Consider the following 7,377-nt stretch of genomic DNA (forward strand, 5'->3'; position numbering starts at 1 on the left):
ACAATGTTTGCGAAGTTAAACAAGAAATTGAAGGATGCATAGTTAAACATCAAGTGACAATCCAAAGTGATGTACAAGACATTGTTAGAAGTGTACAAGAATAAAATGATGAAAATCTTATGGATAATATGCATCTATCTTAGCCACCAACTATTGAGCTCACTCATCTGGCAAACATCACATCATTCCCAACAGTTAATGATTAGAGGTTCACTGCAAATGATGTGGAACCACTTGGACCAACCAGTGTCGGTGATCTTCATTGCAAGATGTTGCATGATACCCAGTCTTCCAATGCAGATGACAAATTTAGGTAAAGGATGATAGTCTTTTTAATTTATGCTTGAACTGAATGTATTATTTTTTTGGTTAATCTTAAAAGTTAGGAATACACAAATGTTGCATTCTTTAAAGCAAAGAGAGTTATAGATACAAATATGTTGCAGATAAGGTAAAACTGATATATTAGGCTAACAATCATTTTTTCGCTAGAAGGTACGAATGCTTAACCTCTAATATAGCAGAGTGCTTTAATTTGTAGATTCTCTCCATACGTGACAAGCCCCTTAATCCCACTTATTGAGGAGTTTCATCTAATATTGATAAAACTTTATGAAAAAAGAAGGGCTGATGGAAAAAAAATGACTGACATTGTGATGTCTGAAGTAATTACAAAGATTGAAGAACATCAAATAGAAGCACAAAAGCTATGCATGCAAGTAGTGCATTGCCTCCACCATCGTTACGAAACCTGTGACCAGAAGTATGACTATTATGTTGATCTTGAAAGTATGAAATGCTCTTGTGAAGAGTGGTGGGTTAGTGGTATTCCTTGCGATCATGACATCACATGCATTTTGTATAAGAGCAATCTTTTAGATGATTATTGTGATAAGTTCTATACAGTTGAATCGTATTGAGTTGCATATGTCACTTATCCATTTCATCCGATGGCCGATAATGTCTCACATATTGCTCCTCTGACCTTTATTCTCGTCTTACTACCAACGCCAATTAAGAAAGCAGGACGACCTAAGGAGATGAGACAGAGAATGAGACACAAAGAGGTGGTATCATACAAGTACAACATATGTCACCATCTTCGCCACAATAGGCGGAAACATGATTATGAAATAATGTGTGAGTATTCGCAGCATTTTGAAAGTAGTCTATGGCATGCTTCTTTGTAGTTTACATAATATTTTTTCAATTATATACTCAATTTTCTATTGTCTTTAAAGTATAATGTATGTTATTTAAATCATAGATAGCTCATGATGTCTAAATGCAGTGCAAGCAAAGGAGTCAATGGCCAGTCACCCAATACAATTATGATGGTTGAGACTGAAGAATTTGTTCTGACGAAGCCAAAATATAATGAAGTACTATTATTTTCTGAAGAAGCTTTTTTTTAAAGTGAAGTACGTATATTACAAGTTTTTTTAAGTGTATTTGTTTATTTTGATTGCATGTAGATTATTTTAAAAATAACATGAGTGTATTTACCTATTTGATGCAACACCTAGAAAGATTTATATTGAGACTTGGTAGTTTTCACAACAAAAAAATGGCTGAACATGATCTGACAAAGACCATTTACATGACATTATACTTCTTTGTGAATCTATAAATTCAAAACATGTGCATAAATCTCTATTCTAACTTGTATGAAATGGAACCATATAAATACATGAGTTAGTGTATTTCTCCTACTTCAAAACCCGTTAAGTTTTACGAAGCAGAAAAATTCTAGAAATACCCTTGGGAATTTTTCTTTCAAACTATGCAATGTGGGTCGCACTTGCCAAAGGTTTGAATGCGGTTGAGGGCTTCTGGGTGCACTTTGGATTCCATGTCATAAGCAAAAAAATGTGTGTGGGTGCGATAATGCACTGATATGCGTGTCTGATGATGATAGTGGCTTAGGTGGAAGGGGAGGAGGCAGCTCCTCCGTTGAGCATGTGGTGATGTTGCTGGTGGAAAGAAGACAGGCGACAGGGATGGTGGCACTAGCGGGAGTCATCAGCGATGGCCTTTGAAAGAGAAGAGACGAGAGTGGTAGAGAGAGATGAGAGAGTGAGATATGAAAATGAGAGATGGTGAGAGCCATTTTATAGGCAAGAGAGGGAGAGAAAACAAGAGGTGAAAACCATGAGATAAAAAAACCATAGGGTGAAAAAAAGGGGTGAAAACCGTGTGGTGAAAAATAAGGGGTCAAAACCAAGGGGGATTATCATAATATTTCTCTTTATCTATTAAAAATTTTAAAAAATTTACGAGTATTACATTCTACCCCTCTTAAAAGAATTTCTTCATCAAAATTTTGATCACAGAGATTACTAGAACAAGTCAAGGTATTTTTTTTCATACTAGATTTAGGTTCCTAAGTACATTTCTTTATTCAAATACTTTTGAGCGTTCAATGTAGAAATAACCTGATCTTTTAAGGCAGGTCTAGAAAGCCCAAATTTTACCTTAGTAGGGTCTATGTATATTCATCCCTTTGAAATCACATGTCTTATGACTTACTATATAGTTGTTGGATACAATACCATAATCACACACATTTATTTGTCATGTTTCAATTTTGATTAACCTCAACTAATAGAAGATGGGTCATCACACTAATCATAATGTTAGAATTTTAAGTGCAGTGTATGTGATTTTGGATGCATGATTCAGGAGTACGTAAGCCATCACACACTTATGCCATAACATGGTACCACATCATTAGGTCAACACCCAAACACACACGGGTTAACACCTATAAACCAAACACGCATGGGTCAACAATTGTAGATGTGTTATTTTGTCCATGGATCCATCATAACCCATTACCATACTCAGCAAACTCTCAATATGAGTAGCGTAACAACATACCATGCCTGCATCTAGTGCACTCTAGCATAAAACTTCAAACCAAAACAAAATCGGGTAACAAATCCATTAATCTTAGTATATAAATCAGGATCACAGCCAAATTAAAAAATCTCAATAAAGTCAAATCATAATCCAAGATTTCACATCAAGATCAAGTTTCTTTAACACTTTAGGTGAAATCAAGTGTGATATACCTAGCAAAATTTGACCTAGGTTCAGGATTTTCTCTGAGTTCTTGTATATCGTTTATAGTGTTTCATAACTCACACTATGTTCTTATAACTAGCTTTTAGATCATCAAGTGACATCATATAACACAAAAAGTGATACTTACAGTACGATGCGAATCTCGGACGGGCCATGAACCACATACTCTATCCTCGCTTTAATACCAAATTTTAATGCCCCAAGCTTTTTAACTTAAAAATGTTAACAAAATTAAAACTTTTGTTATAATTGATCTTTTTAAAATCAAATCAATAGCACAACGGGAATCATTTAATTAATCTAAGTTAGTGAACCTTGGGTGGGTTACAGGCAAAATACAGCATAAGAAGGATTGAATCTCAATCTTAATAGATTTGGGTTTGAACCCATAAACATTGATTCAAACGAGGAATCCAAAATTCACAAATGATTTATTTCAACCAAAAATCAACTCATATATAATTGAATTGAAATTGTTTAACATTAAAGGTTGACATATCAAAACAAGTCCAAGAACGAAATGAGATAGAGTGTTATTTCATGACTCTGCCGTGCTATTCCACCATCGCATCCAACACTACTCAACACCTAAAAAAGTTAGAATAGTAATCTATCAGACTCACACAATCTCATAAATAACTAAGACATACATGCTAAATCAGGCATTCATGAACACATGTCATAATGCTTAACATTCTGAATCACAATATCACAAGCGGTTTACCAAAGATATTATAACGCTAATGCTATCATTCCAAACATGCAAATGAGCAAGGGTTTGTATTATCAGGGCATGTTTTATAAATCATTGTGTACATCGGGTCTTTATTTCAATATTTATAATCCTTGTAGAGCCACTAGTTGAATCAGTCTAAGATCACTCAAGGTTTTATCTATCAGGCTATACATGAGTACATAACATGATGATAATTCACAAGTGTTACAGAAATCCAAAATCCAAGGCACAACAATGCTTTTGCACAAGTGCTCCATCGTAGTATGTCTACTTTACCAAGTATTCGTACACGATCCACATCAACTTATCGGACCCTTACATATGTATAGTTTATGGATTTTCATAAGCATTTCAGTATTCGTGTTTGAAAACCAATATGGGCAAATCGAAAAGTCAATATGGTCAAATTTGAAATTTAATATAAACAACATCCAAATCTCAACATGGTCAAATCAGACAACTTAGATCTCTTGAATACATATTGAAATAACTTGATATTTGTGTAATCGAAGTTCACATATTTGAGGTTCCGTAATAGCAGGGTTAACATCTCCTAATTGCATATTTCAGAAATTACATATTCATCAACAGTCCAAAAGACTTGAAATATCTCAAAATGTCTATCACATTATTTAAACTTTAAAGCATGCATAAACAATAGTGAATATCAAAGTATTCATAATTTAAACATGAAGTATGCATATTTAATATCTTGAAGCATTTAATCTTTTAATATACATAATTTAAACATGATGCACATGCATATATATATATATATATATATATATATATATATATATATATATATATATATATATATATATATATATATATATATATATATATATATATATGCATGTGCATCATTTATGTCAAAATAATATTCGAAATCTGTACATAAATCTCTATTCTAATTTGCATGAAATAGAACTGTACAAATACATGAGTTAGTGTACTTCTTCTACCTTAAAATTTGTAAAGTTTTATGAAGCAGAAAAATCCTAGAAATACCCTTGGGAATTTTCCTTTTGAACTATGTGATGTGAGTCGCGCTTGCCAAAGGTCCAAACATGGGTGAGGGCTTGTGCATGTGCCTCGGGTTTCATGTCATAAGCACAAAAATGTGCGCAAGTGCGATAATGCACTAATATGTGCATCTAATAGCGACGATGATAGAGGAAACAATGATTCATGTGGAAGAGGATGAGGCAACTCCTACGTCGAGCAAGTGGTGATGTTCTCAGTGGAAGGAGAACAAGCGGCAGGGATGGTGGCACTGGTGGGGCTATGCTGACGATGACTTTTAGAAGAGTGGAAACGAGAGTGGTAGAGAGAGATGAAAGAACGAGATATGAAAAAGAGAGAGGGTGAGAGCCATTTTACAGGCAAGAGAGGGAGAGAAAACAAGGGGTGGAAACCCGTGGGATGAAAAAATCATGAGGTGAAAACCATAAGGTGAAAAACAAAGGGTGAAAATCATAGGGGCGTTGGGTTGGGTTGGGTCCATCAATTGGATCCATCCCCAACCCGTGTTAATTAATATTTGATAAATTAAATATTACCAACAATTAATTGACAATATAATTGATTAAAAATTGCTAATTACTGAAAAACAATAATTAAATATTATTTAATCTTAAATAATTGCCCAAATATTTTTCTTTTATCTATTAAAAATTTTCAAAAATTTTGTGAGTATTACACTTAGGGTAGGAGAAAACCTTGGCACTGATTAAGAGACTATACTATTGGCTGTAAATGCATGATGATGTAGATAGATATGTATGCACTCACTTGATCTGTCAATAGGATAAGGCTATCAATCAGAAGCCCGTAAGACTAATAAAGCCTCTTCCCATCCCGAGTTGGTTGTGAGAGAACATATCAGTAGACTTCATCGTGAGTTTGTTAAACATAGAGGGGTATAAGTTCATATTCATCATGGTTGATTGGTTATCTAAATATGCAACCTTTACAACTGCTTCCACCACTTATTCAGTTGAAGACACTGCCCAACTCTTTATGAAGCATGTAGTCAAGCATTGGCGCATCTCATAAAGCATCATTAGTGATTGTGATACTTGCTTCACCGACAAGTTTTTCAGTTGTTGGGGTATGAACTTCATTTCTCTATTGGCTTTCATCCACGTAGAGACGGCCAAACTAAGCACATCAATGGGATATTGGAAAAGTACTTATGGCACTTCCTCAGTGCCAACCAGAAGAATTGGATGGAGCTGCTTGACATCACTTAATTCTACTACAACTTCAGAAGAGTTAAGCATCGGGCCACAACCCCTTTGAGATTGCTAATGCCCCATTCCATAGCTGACTAAGGTTGAAGAAAGGCACCCTTTGCCTACTAAATTGTTAAGAATTGACACGATCAAACTTAATTGGCGAGAGCATTTTTAAACAAAGTCGCTAAACAAATAAAGAAGTTGGCAGATCTAAATCGTTGGGCAATTGAATTTTGAGTAGGGGACAAGGTACTAGTAAAGTTATACTCCGAAAGGATAACTATCTTTCATGGACACCATCGTGGGCTCATTCGAAAGTATGATGGGCCCTTTGTTATCACTCAACGGTTCAACAACTTGGCTTATTAGTTAGACCTCCCACCAGTTTTTTACGTGTGCAACTTAAAGCCCTTTAGTAAAGATGAAGAAAATCCCAATTGCAGTCTACCTTAGCGAGCTCACATCTCACAATGAGCGCTTTGGCCAGCCCCAGCCTTTCAAGAAGTTGAGTTTATAATAAACCATGTCAACAATTATCTTGGAGAAGTAAAGAAGTATCTCGTAAAAGAAAAATGATTACTGGAAAACTCCACACAACATTCGTCAATTTTCAGCAACAAATTTAAGACTTACCACCAATGAATAGCATTGAGGACACTACCAACTTAGGTGGAGGAGCGTGTTCTGAACCGTCAAGTTTTCACTATGTTTCACCTAATGTAATACCTCTTCGCTCTCTCCAAGCATTATAAATGAGCTTTGCCCTAAAGATCTCCGTGTAGAAAGTGATACAGGTCCTCCCTCTCTCTCTTTGTACATTCTCGTGTTGGTAATTTGGGTGCTTCACAAATCACAAGAGTCAGCAGATGGAAGAGAGAGTATTGATTGGATGAAAGTGCTTGGTCCTTTTTTTTTTTTTTTTGGGGGGGGGGGGGGGTATTTCTTTGGCCCTTCTTCTTGTTCTGCTATGGTGATGATGACATGGGTGTGACAAGATTAATGGACTATGTTGTTTAGCTTGAAACGGTGCTGATGGATGGCTGCACCGAGTGGTCTAATAATAACGGACACTGTTGGGGTGTGTGATATCCGGGACGCACCCATACTGGAACCTATCGGTCCCTGCCCAGACGTCGTCGTACCTGTGATACGCAGGGCGTGCGACATCCAGGACAGGACAAAGCGCATCCTATGCAGATCTTAAATCTTACAAAGAGAGAAGCATGGGTAACGGGTGCCAAAAATTAGATCCTTTGTGATTTTTTTTAAATGACATTCTTGCCATATGTCATAACTGTGACGGGTTTACTGGAG

The sequence above is a fragment of the Nuphar pumila genome, chromosome 3 (assembly GCF_984573655.1).
Source record: "Nuphar pumila chromosome 3, dmNupPumi1.hap1.1, whole genome shotgun sequence".
In the NCBI taxonomy this organism is placed as follows: Eukaryota; Viridiplantae; Streptophyta; class Magnoliopsida; order Nymphaeales; family Nymphaeaceae; genus Nuphar; species Nuphar pumila.